This window comes from Balaenoptera borealis (assembly GCF_965194805.1).
Source record: "Balaenoptera borealis genome assembly, chromosome: 5".
Classification (NCBI taxonomy): domain Eukaryota; kingdom Metazoa; phylum Chordata; class Mammalia; order Artiodactyla; family Balaenopteridae; genus Balaenoptera; species Balaenoptera borealis.
The window spans coordinates 85,372,101-85,385,234 of record NC_138862.1 but is presented as its reverse complement, the minus strand read 5'-3'; positions in this window follow the sequence as shown (position 1 = coordinate 85,385,234).

Below are 13,134 nucleotides of genomic sequence, written 5' to 3'. Positions count from 1 at the left end.
TACTGTGAAGTGCCAGAAGGAGGGTTTTCTGAAGTCAACAAAAAGTTGTAATACTAGGATGTGAATGGGTGTAGCTAACTGTCCTCAGTTTGTGATCCAAAGACGACAGTTAAGTGATCATTCACAGCTTGGAATCTTGGAGCATGGTTTTCTACCTTTGACATGCAGATCTTTCCAGGCATTTGTTTATAATAAAAACTTTCATCAAAATTAAAAATCTAATGTATAACTTCCTTCAATTAATTTTTATATGATGGCTAAAAATTCTTTTGTGGCTTTCTCATTTCCTTGTAGTTTCACTGGACAGCTAAAAGCTTTGGAACATTGTACTGATGTTTAAAACAACTGAAACAGCCACTACTAGCATGAAAAGGAACCACTTTTGCAGGGTTTGGTGATTTCCATTTGATATCTTCAAGTGTATGTGGTACTTTCCTTTGTGTGTGCACTGCTTGGCATTTTGAATCAGGACTCTTAGACAGGTTTGGGATGTTGAATGGGTGTTTGTATAGAAAAGCTCATAAGTGTGAAAGAACAGAAAACAACCTCATAGAATAACACATGTGATGAATTCAGGTAGTCGATAGTCTGAGATGTGTGCGTTTTGTGTATTCCTACCTTGTTGGTTCAGTGGGATGCAGTTTTCTGTGTTCACCTAGTGTTTCTTGCAGAAAAAACTGTGCAAAAACAAATGTGAAATTTGATGATGCTCAAACTATTCCCTAACATAACAATGGTATAGGAATAAATTTGTGTTGTCAGAACAAATGTTATAGCAAATTTAACTGTAGTCTGACAAACACATTCCATAGCAAGCCATGACCAGGTGGCAGAGATCCGTGAACTTTTATCTACATTTTTGAAATCCATAAAGCTCTGAGAACTAAAAGGTTTTTTGTTTGTTTGTTTTTGGCCACACGTCGCAGCACCCGGGATCTTAGTTCCCCGGCCAGGGATCAAACCCACACCCCCTGCAGTGGAAGCGCAGAGTCTTAACCACTGGACCACCAGGGAAGTCCCTATTTGCTTGCTTTTGTGACTCAGCTTAGGAAAAACTTGATCCGACTTAGCTTCATTTGTCACCTGGCTTAAACTGATGTGAGTCTCTTCATTTATTTCACTTAGTATAAATATTTATACATTTTGTTGCAGAAATATTTTTGCATCTGATAATTAGATGCTATTTCAGACCCTGCTGGAGATTTAAATAATACATGGAATAAGCAGCCTTCTAATATCCCCCAAATTCTTTTTTTTTTTTTTTTTTGCTTTTTGTTTTAGTTTTCTTTTTTTGGTCTCACCACTCGGCGTGCAGGATCTTAGTTCCCCAACCAGGGATCGAACCTGTGCCCCTTGTAGTGGAAGCTCGGAGTCCTAACCACTGGACGGCCAGGGAATTCCAATATCCCCCAAATTCTGAATTCTTAAACACATATGGACCCAAGACTGTGGATCTGCAAGGGCCAAAATTGTGTGACTCATTTTAGATGACACATTCCCATTTTAACAGGGACCTTCAGGGCTGTTACACTTCGGGGTGGCTGATGCAGGCAGGCTGGTGGGGAGCTGGTGAGAGGGACCACTTTCTCCCTTGTTGGAGCTGTCTTCTTCGCTCCACGAGCAGTCCTTCCTCTCGTCCTTCTTCTTCCCGCTGCTCTTTCCTTAGATTTCCCTGAGCTTCTCTCTTCCCCTGCCCTTCTCTGAAATCAGCGTTTCTAAGGGCGTGGTGGTCCACAGTCCATCCACATCTAAATCATCCAGCAAAATGCGAACCCCCGGGCCTCAAGTCAGACTTTCTAAATGAGAAACTCATAGGGTGGGGCCCGGTACGTTTTAACAGTTTCCCCCACGATTCAGATGCACTTTTAAGTTTGGAGTCAGCTACACGAAATAAATGTATTCCTCAATATCCTTCCCTATATTCACCTCCTAGTCTCACTTTGGTCTCACTCAATCAACGGCCACACATATGCTTGCAACGTGACCGTATATCGCACAGTAGCGCATAATGTCTTTATTTCTACTTCTGGGCTTCAGACTCTAATATGCAGCTGCTAACTCGTATATCCCAGGGACATTACGAAATCAGCATATTTAAAACTGGGCTCATCCTCTTACATTTCAATGAAAGGAGCCACAATCATCTCGGTTTCCCTGTCAAAACTCACAGCTCATCTCTGATTGTTCCCTCACTCTCGTCTTCCACACCTTATCTCCGCTTTCAAAGTAGATGTCCAGTCTTTACACTTTTCTCCTCCCCCTAGCCTAGTCCGCCATCATTTCTTGCCTAGACTATTGGAGCAGCGTGACTGTTCCCTTCCAGACCATCCTTGCCTAATCCAGTCTCCATAACTGGAGCCCGATGGAGCTTTCTAAAATGCAAATGGAACATGGCGCTCCCAGCTTAAAAACATTGAAGAACATCCCATTATCACTCACCAGAACTCAAACTCTCTCCAGGCCTGCAAGGCCCGGCAAGGCCTTCCAGCTTCATCTCCATCGGCCCTGTATCCTGTGATACCCTCTCTCCCCACTCTTTTATTTAGGTCTCCCTGACACGTGCTCCTGGGGTTACCCCTACTTCCCTCTCTGAGCACTCTTCCTGCTGTACATAATTACTTGCTTAATTATCCATTTCCTCCATCATCAGACTCTAAGCTCCGTGATAGCAGGACCCTGCCTGTCTTGCTTATTATCGAGCACTCCCATGGAAAGCACTGATGAACAAATGAATAAATGAGTTATTTTGGTATGTGTGGTTGTGAAGGCAGAGGTGGGGCCTTTTATGCTTCTCAAGCAATACCAGTGAGGATGGCTGGCTAGTTCAATTTAGTTCAAGACAACTCAATTTAACAAACAGTTATTATTGAGTATTTATTATGCTCTATTGGGCATGTCACAGAGTTAGAGAAGACAAGGCCTCTGCCCTCAAAGACCACTGCCCTAACCTAACCTGTCACTTGCTGGCATCCTGCTGTTCGTGGACAGATGGCCCAGGATCACAATGCCACTGATGCCCTGACTTCAGAAACTGCCTGATGCCTCTACTCCTCCCTTGGTCCCCTGTCTGCCTCCACTTCAGGTGTTTGCCCAAACTATGCCTGAATTTGCCACATTCATTAGCATGAGAAAAGAACGGTATAATGACTGAGTTCTCTAAAGGAATTCCAATTCCCCACTGCTGTATGCCCTTGGCCACGGGGAGACAAGCAATTTCTACAAAAGATTACATTTTATAGCAGAAGTTACAGCAGAAGCCGGACTCAGGCAGAAATCTCACTTCCATCATTTGCCAGTTGACCTTGGGCAAATCTTGATTTTTTTCATGCATAAATAGAGATAATAATAGTCACCTTATAAGTTTTTGTGATTATTAATGCTATTAACAAAAAATAATAATGTCTAAGATTGAGGGCTGACTACATGCTGGGCATTTGTCCTAAGGGCTGACCTCACTTAATCTTTGCAATAATCCTAAGAGGTAGATACTAATATATTCATGTTACAGGTGAGGGTGGTGAGGCTTAAGTAACTTTCCTGTGCTAACAGTGAGCAAGTAGAAGGGCTAGAATTTCATCCAGGCAAACTGGCTCCAGAGTTCATGCCCTTACTCACTACACTACCTCCTCAGGTTGAGGTTAATTGAAGATACGGATAAAATTTCTATTCTCGTATTGGGGAAAAAATAGCAAAATATTTTAAAAAGGGATTTAATTTATCTTTAATTCTCTTGTTTTCCAAGGTCCTGAGAGAATGCCATGAAAAGCACATTTTCTTATTCCAGGGAATAAATAGGTCCTATTAAAAATAACATGCCATCCCTCATGTTATTTTTCACTTTAGCTTTTTCTCCCTGCTTCACTGATGCATTAACTGTTGTGTGTAGTGGGACCACATGTGGCCTGGTCTCACAGATGCCCAGCCATTTTGACAGTTGGGTGGAGTAATGGGCATACTGGGGAGGGGTGGGGGGCAAACATACATCCTTTAGTTACTTGTTAAAGGAGCTGGCTAGTTTAGCAGTCATGATAATTCTACAGCCTGGTGGCTGTCTTCAATCCAAAATTTTGCTCTATTTAATATATTATCATTTTGATTACATGGTATAACTGAAGTAATTTTACACCATGATAAGAGTTTTGTCTAAGTGCTTGCAGGCAGTTACTATAAAGGAACATGATAGTTTACAGTGTGGTCACAGGGGAATTATACTGTTTTTTAAAAAAATCATTTTATTCATTCACAAACACACAGTATCTACTATTTGCTAATAATATCTAGATTCTAAGAATTTGAGGATGCAGAGGGTATATTACTGATGGAATGTGGCTAATATCCATTAATCTAAGATGTTCCTGTAGCCTCACTTCTGTGGGCTTTGAGCTTTTTTGTACAACTATAGGGCTTCACTGTAATGAGACACATTTAAGGGAGATAAATATTTGGGCCAAAGGTCTATCTATAGCATATATTCGACCTCACTGGAGGTCAAATAACCAAATTTCCTTAGTGACACCTGGGTCAAGGTAACTGAGGCCATCTACCTACATATTCATATTGTATTCTTTCAAGGAAAGATTGGGTGTAGTGGCAGAAATATAAGTAAATATGCTGTAAGTTTGTAAATGTATGTGTATTTACATATTGATGCTCATTAAAGCCTAGATTAAAATATGATTTATTGTGAATAGGTCCATCAGCAAGAGGTACCTTTTGTGAAATAGCTGCAGCATTTAAAGAGGTTAAACACTTTAAGATTCATATTTAGGCATCAACCTATTCAAAGGCAGATTCTTTTTTTTTTTTTTTTTTTAATATTTATTTCTTTGGCTGTGCTGGGTCTTAGTTGTGGCTTGTGGGATCTAGTTCGCTGACCAGGGATCAAACGCAGACCCCCTACATTTGGAGCACAGAGTCTTAACCACTGGACCACCAGGAAATTCCCTAAAGGCAGATGTTGAAGTATAGATATAAGTCCTTAAAAAGGAATGTGAAAACACATGTGCATTAAATAAATAAGATTGCAAATCTAGTGAGATTAGAACTGAGCATTTAGAGAAACTGACATTAAAGGAACATAGGCAATCTATTAACTCAGAATATGGATAGAAACATCTCTTAAGTGGTGTTACGGGCTGATTGTGTTCCCCCCAAATTCATATGTTTAACTCCTAACTCCCAGTACATCAGAATATGACTGTATTTGGAGATAGGGGCTTTAAAAAGGTAGTTGAGTTAAAATAAGGTCGTTAGGGCAGGCCCAACTCCAATATGACTAGTGTCCTCATAAGAGGAGATTATAATAGAGACATGTACAGAGGCGAGACCATGTGAAGACAAAGGGAGGAGGCCATCTACAAGCCAAGGAGAGAGGCCTCAGAAGAAACCAACCCTTGATCTCAGACTTCTAGCCTCCAGAATTCTGAGAAACAAATTTCTATTTTTTAAGCTACCCAGGCTGTGGTACTTTGCTATGGCAGCCCTAGCAAATTAATACAAATAGTTTTACCACTTCTGACCCTTTGACACTCTTGCCTTTGTTTTTGAAGACATGAGCATTGTTTCAACTTCTTGTACTTGATTTGGCTCTGAATATGACACGACTCAGAATAACTGACAAGCCACAAGAGTTTCATTTCTGTATGAGTCAGGTTTGATACTGAGAGACCTTGTATGTATCTTCAAGTTTATCTTTAAATGGGAACAAAGAAAGTATATTTGAAGATGGCAAGAGACCAGAGAGCACAGTCAATCCAAATCATCTTGATTGGTTGAACGAGGAGCTGAACTGAAGTAAAGTTCAAAAGAGATAAATGTAAGTTCTTGAACTTGGACTTTAAAATGTCAATTGCACAAGTACAAGGGAGGGGAAATGTTGTTAAACAGTAGTGTGTATTGAAAGCTCATTATGAGTCAACTGAATAATGAGAATGTCTCCAAATCCAGTGTGCTTATAAGCCATCATTTATGGGATCCTTATTTTCAGGGGTGCCTGGTAAAAAAATGAGCTGCCTCATGAAGTAGTGAGTTTCCCATTGCTGAAGGTGTCCAAGGAATGACCCAGTGACCAATTCTCAGGGATGTGGTAGAGGACACATAGTTAACGTGAAGACACACCCGTGGTTGAAGTTAAACACACTAATTGTTGCCTGAGGAATTGAAGACTACATGCCTCCACATAATTCTGAGTTTTTACTATTACTATCTTTTAAATATTAGTACTTAGGAAGACTCATGGAAGGAAATAGAGAGAGCCCTGAAAGCCAATGACACCAATATTAATTTGTTTTTATCTCCATTTATTTACATCTTCCCTTGAGAGAAATCATTTCTTTAAACAGGGGTTTGGAAATAGTGGTCTTTGGCTGTATTGAGAGCCTGTCCAGTTTGACAACTTCAGATATTGATTGAATCTGATTTATTCTGAAGTTAATATCTTAAATGGGGATATGTTAATCTTGGTTTTATCTCTAACCTCTGTTGCTTTTAAGATAACCAGAAAGAGATTAGTCTATAAAACATGTGTTTACCTGTGTAGACTAGTGAAATCTTATGCTGGGAAAAGTCCCCGTTTTAATAAGCTTTAAACAAAAAATTCCACCTTAGGTGCTAATTAGAATCTAAATTCAGGTGTTAACCTCTTTGACTGAAAATGCATGTTGAGTAATTGCAGGAAAGGGGCCAATTTCAGGCACAGCAGTAATTACTGAATTAGTAGAAAAGTTCAAGTAGGGCTTCAGATTTCAGATCATTACTGAGCTTTTTGAGGAACAGCTAATCCTGGAGTGATTGGGCTTCTCACACCTGTGTGTGTGCGCTTGTGTATGTGTGTGTGTGTCTGTGAGTGTGAGTGAGTGTGAAGGGACCCCACTTAAATTTCAAAGAAATAACCTTACAAATGACCGCAGAATTAGGTATTAATATTTCTTGATACTTAAAAATATAATTTTAAAAACCTCCGAATGACCTTTGATACTTTTCCTTTTTACTTCAAATAAAGGGAAAAGGAAAGCAGAATCTGTTTTATCTGATAAAATGGCTTCATTTTTAAAGTTTAGTTTCTTGCATTATTTACTTCTTACAGTCCTGGGAATTAGCCTTTAATATGCCAGAGAGGATCCACCTCTGATATGTACTGTACATATGGGGCCTCACTGAATTTAGTTCTTGCTGAGGGTTGAGTAAGCTCTCAAACCGACTGCAGTGACAGTCTCCAATGACACAGAAGAGGAAAACATATGGGAGACTGCAGCTGCCTTGTTTGTTGGTACACGGTGTGCTGTGCCATCACAATGTTGTCTTCCCAACAAAATCTAATGGCCCTAAGGAGAAACAAGATCCATACAGACAAAATCAACCCAAATCTTCAGGGCATAAAGTAGCTTATGTCCTCCTTCGTTATGGTGACTATTTCTTCACCTCTGAGTGTAATTTCAAGTGTTAGCTCTGATTTATAAAGTGCTAAATGGTCTGTAGTCTTGCAAAGAGCTTCTTGCTTCCTCTAGGAACGATGATGAATTATTAAACATCTATTCACTGACCTCAAAAGTAAAACTGTGGAAATCTGGAGTACTGAAATTCCTTATGGGCATTTTTCAAGTAGCCTTTCAAACGGAGGGCCAAGTAGACACCATCGTTGAAGCACACATTATTTTCTAGTGTTTACAGTGTGTGAAGTAAAGAAACATGCAGTAGGCTTCATGCCCTAATGAAGGGTTCACAATCGAATACGTTATAAACATGTGTAAAGTGAAATAGGAACACCAAATAGAAAAGATCACATAAAACTCCAATAAGCTTAGCTATTCATCAGTGTAGAACTAGATAAACATATCATGGATACTGTGCACCCATTCAGAAGAATTAGGGAGATCTGGATATACTGGTATGTAAAGAGCCTCAAGATACAGTTTTTTAGGTTAAATAAAAGCAAAATAATAGATATAGAATTATTTTACTTTTATAATTTTTTAGAAGAAAAGGATATCTATAAATATATGTGTATATTTAGATAAGCATACTTTAAAAAAAAGTCCTACAAGAAATAGGATATAAGTTACTTTTTGAGAGATGGACTGGAGATAATTGTAGGAAGTTAGGAATGTGTGAGTAAAGGAAGAATTGGCTTTATTTATACTTTCTGGCTTGTTTTGATTTTTTTTTTTTTTTTACCATTTATATATATCGAGTCTACATTTAAGATATAAGTCAATGTTTAAAAAGGCATATAAGATGCAGACTGTGATTGAAAGTAAAATAAGGTGGCACATTATGCATTATCAGATGAATGTTATAGGCAGTGAGCATCACAGAAGTTCAAGGGAGAAAGAGATCACTAGATGAGTTTCTGAAGTATTACTATAATATTAATTCCATTTATGGAACTGCCAAGACCGTATTTGATATATTTCCATCCATTGCAGTTATTATCCTTACTGAAGCTCAATTTATCCTGTCTTCAGCCAGTAGAAACCTCTTCAAATTGGCTCCTGAGTCCTTTTGATACAACCTCAGTAATCTTTGATAGCATCTTTGTATTCTGGTATGACAAGATATTTCAGGATCATCTTATATATTTTCTACCCCAGTCAAGGAATTGAGAATCTCCAGAGAGCACTGGTCCATTTTAGTGGGACATGGTATTTAGAGAGCATGGTCTAGACACTAGTGGTGCTTATTGCTACTGGGTTGGTCATTTTTTCTAGGCCTTTTCAGGATATATATATTTGAGATAAAATACACATGTGTTCGTACTGATACTTGCAATTCAGATGTTTTTCTCAACCATATTGATCTTACATATTTATCTCTTTTTATTCATACTGAAAATTCCAGTTTTCAAGTACACCAGCATAATCATACAAATAGTCTCAGAATAACAATAGCACCAGTGCTATTACTGTTGTAATATAATTGGTGAAAACCACTGTCATTAGAGTATATCCTGCTAAGAACATATAGTCAAACAATTGTGCTGTAAGAGTCATTTGGAATAGTTTTTCTCTGTGAGGTTATTCCTTCAACTGGCTATACACTGAAGTTCATTTGTTTCGTTTTACTTTTGAGTTTTTTAGAAATTGCATTTTAAAATTTAATTTGGTCGGTGATTGTATAAAATGTTAACTTGGCTCCAAAGTCAAGTCTATAAAACAATATATATTCAAAAAATGTCTAGCTATTATGTCCCTTGCCCTAAAGGTAATCTTAAAAAAATTTTATGTTATGATTTTTCTTTCCCTTGTTTTATTTTTAATATAACCAAATAGGTATTCTCAGAGAAATGGAAGCATTTAACTTATATCATGGAGATCACAAGTAGTAAGATCATAGTAGTAAGTAAAGATATCCTTTATCTCTTTTCATAGCATCTTTCATGACTTTTTGTCTTCTCTGAAGTTGATAATAATCACTTTCCATTTAACTGTTTTTTCTTTTTTAGTTGGTTTACTTTTCTATATTTTTAACACTAATTTATCTTCACACACTCCCCAGTTGTCTAAATCTTTTGTCAGTATATTTAAGCACATCAGATACTCAGTCAAGTTCATAGTCTTGGATTCATTCTCCCAGAGTCTGCTGCCTGCTCTAATTTAGATGGATAATTCCCCTGGCCTTCTGCACAACTGCCATCTCACAATCTCCCTTCACCATCATCCTGGGAATTTTCTCTTTTTATTGAGCAAAATCACCTGCTTACTTGTTCATCTGTCACCTTCTTTCTTGCTTTACTCCCTCATTTTAACTCATAGTTAAACCCCTTTAGCTTGATAGCATGATGAAGTTCATAATTCTTATTCACTCTGATTCATCTACCATCACCCAGAGATGGGGATATTACTGGAGCGTCATTCAGATGACTTGTTCTTACCCAGTGTGTCCCATGATATGCTTTCACATGGCTCTTAAATCATGTAATGTATAAATGTTCCACAACCTGATTTGTGTTCTATCCTTACTCAAGAAGGCCATGACTTAAGGCTGTCTCCATGACAATTAACTAGAGAATCATTTTCTCCAAGTTCAGATAGCTCCTTTTTCTACTGCAGAGCAGTTTCTGATATAACAGAAGCAAAGCCTTGCAACAGACTGAAAAAACTTGAAAGCTGTTTTACATACATAGTTGAAGCATGAAACGCAGCCTAAACAAAGGCTTGACTTTGTCCGAAGACCACAGAGCATGATGGTTTGCATCAGATTATATAGGTAAAATAAAATTCCCAGGATGAATTTAAAATAATGAGGGGTATAAGCTACTTATGATTAAAGCAAGCAAGCAAACAAACAAACAAATAACACTAACAAAATCATTGTTAAATGAGAGATGCATGCGTGCATGGATACAGCAGAAAAAAGAGAAAAGCAATTCACTGGCAGGCTTTTGGTTATGTATTTCAGTAACGTACAGGGTTTGTGGTTTATAACATCATCAGAGTTGTACAATAGCATTATATCCCTGAGAGTTGTGCAGTTATCTCTCCCTTTCTCCTTCTTTTCTTTGCATACAATGGGGGATCTAAGCCTGGATCCATGCCCTACCCAGGACATTTCCTCTTTGTGGCATGTGAGCCGTTACCAACGCTAAGATTTACTGCTTTGGGGATGGTTCAGAACAAATGTTCCAAACAGCCGTCTGCCTCGGGCAAGGTAATTTTGGACAAATTCAACAAGACTTCAAAGGAAGCCACCTACTACAATGCCTAAGGAGGATAAAGACTTGATTTAAATGAATGTATTGCAATTAGTGGGTATTTACTTTATATGTTGCCAAGTTCTGATAGCTTTCTCTAACCCTCAGGGAAATAATATATATGTCTACTTCTGGTGAGCTGAAGAAACGGGATATGTGCTTCCCGGAGAGACAGGTGTTGAGAATATACACAGATCTAAAGGAGAGAAAAGACAAAAAGTCCATGAAAGCTGGAGACAAAAAATAGATGCAATGCTTGTTTTGGAGAAAAAAATAGTGAGTGTAAGTGGTGTTCTCCCAGCAACCCCCTCCCTGAAAAAGAGACAGACCTTTTTTTGCAAAATTCTGTCTTCTTTGAAAACAGCTTGAATTAACTAAGGAAAGTAAGAAGGAGGCAACATTTAATACAGATAAATATGGAAAAGCCATGTATCAATTAAAGGAATCTTGGACCACCAAGCTGATTTAGGTACATCCTGAAGTGCTGTGAGTTTAATCCAATCATTCAGCATGAAGCATTCCAGCAGAAGAGGAAATTAAGGATTAAACGGTGGTGGAAGAATGAGAAAGTAAGACGCTGGATGTGGAGTCTGAGTGGACTTTAATCAAATCAAGCCAGAAACAGACCAAAATGGAAACCTGATCGCCCAGTGTTCTCATATTCATGCCTAGAGTTTCATTCCAGATCTTACACTTGAAAGTGAGGTTTAGTGTAAGAATTGTTACAGGGAAAGACCAGAGTGTTCTCTTAGCATTTCTCATAGAAAGAATGAACGTTAAGAGAGACAGCCCCAAATTTAGTCAAGAAGTGCTGTCTATAGACTTCTATATGGGGGTGAGGGCTGAGCGGAAGGAGATACATGCCAAATCGTTCCCTAATCTGACCTCTTTTTGCCCCAAAAAGATCCCAAAGAAAGGAAAAGCGAAATACACTCACTCTAATCTGTGTTCCTGTGTATTTCAACAGTACACAACTGAGCAAATAATCTTTCACTGAAAAATCAAATCCAAGGACACAGGTTAAAAGCAGGTCTAAAATTAGTAGAAATCCGGTAATCAATAAGACTGCCTTACTCAGATTTAAAAACCTGATTTATCTGGATAATTGCCAATCTTCCCTTCTATTTGGAGTCATAGCCATATACCTCCATTGTGTATAACACCAACCTCTTCCTGAATTTTGGACTCAAACAAAATCATATTTTGATGTTGAAAACTTAACACTTTCTAAAACTAGCCTGTACAAAAAAAAAAAAACTGCTCAAATATCCTTTTGATAATGTTATCTTTTGCTGTCTAAAACACATTTCCCCATCTTTATCACTGTATCTGATATTCTGTGAACCAGCAGAATGTTTTATGGTCGGCGGCATATTTTCTTCTTGCTGTCCTGCAGCATTCTAGTCGGGATGCTTTGCCATTGCCCCTGTATTCCTGAGATTTTAGAGACAATTGCTATCTTATTACCAGTGTTTTGAGGAAGGGGGGAAAGAAAGAGAAACTCATTTAGGGATGGCGAGTGAGACTTCTGATGGCATTGAGACTATTTTAATCAATCTTAAACCATCCTGACGTGCTCATGTTTGAAATGAAAGTGTCTTTTAGGTGTGTGGCCTGGCATGGTTCTCCCCTGCTATTTACTTTAGCGGCTTGTCTGTCTGAAAGTTATGATACCACAAAGCCTCCTCAGGGTCTCAGGGCAAGATGCAGCGTGCAGACTCTGAGAAATAGCCCCCCAGGGCTGGCCCTCTAAGCCACTGCCGGTAGAACTGTGGTGGTGCCGGCAGGTAAGCCTTCAAGGGAACAAGGAGGGGGGTAGCTCAGGTGAACGCAGCCTGGCTTCACGTGGATGTCTGGAACAATTAGACAACTTCCATCCTGAAAGGCTCTCCTTAGGAAAGATAAAGGGAACTCCGTTGTTAAGTGACTACTGTCATGTTCTGAAATGCCGTGTGATGCAAATTTTTCATTTCCTGGAACTGCCGTTCCACCTAAATCAGATTTTGCTCAACACGCTTGTTAACGTCAATCCCGGTGATTGGTGGCTTTTAAGTAAGGAAACTTTCTAATTTTTAAAAACACATTAGCAAAGGAATTTATTCTGAGATAAGGCAGAGTGAAGTGGCAGTGTAAACAGAGTGACCTAAAGGGAACCAGCCTTTAAACCACACACACATACACACACACACACACACACACACAGAGGAAAATAAGAGATTTGAAATAACCAATTTCTTTACTCTGGTGGTCATACTCTGGCAAAAATGTTTTTGCCTGCATCATTCCTAAAACAATTACTTCTAACAAAATTTAAATTGTTTATTCCCCTTTGACAGTCTATTTTTTTTTATTTTATAAGTAATACACAAATATAGTATTACTGTGAAAGATTCAGCAAATGCTTCCATTCCCACCCCTCCCAGCTCTCCCACTTCACACACAATCGT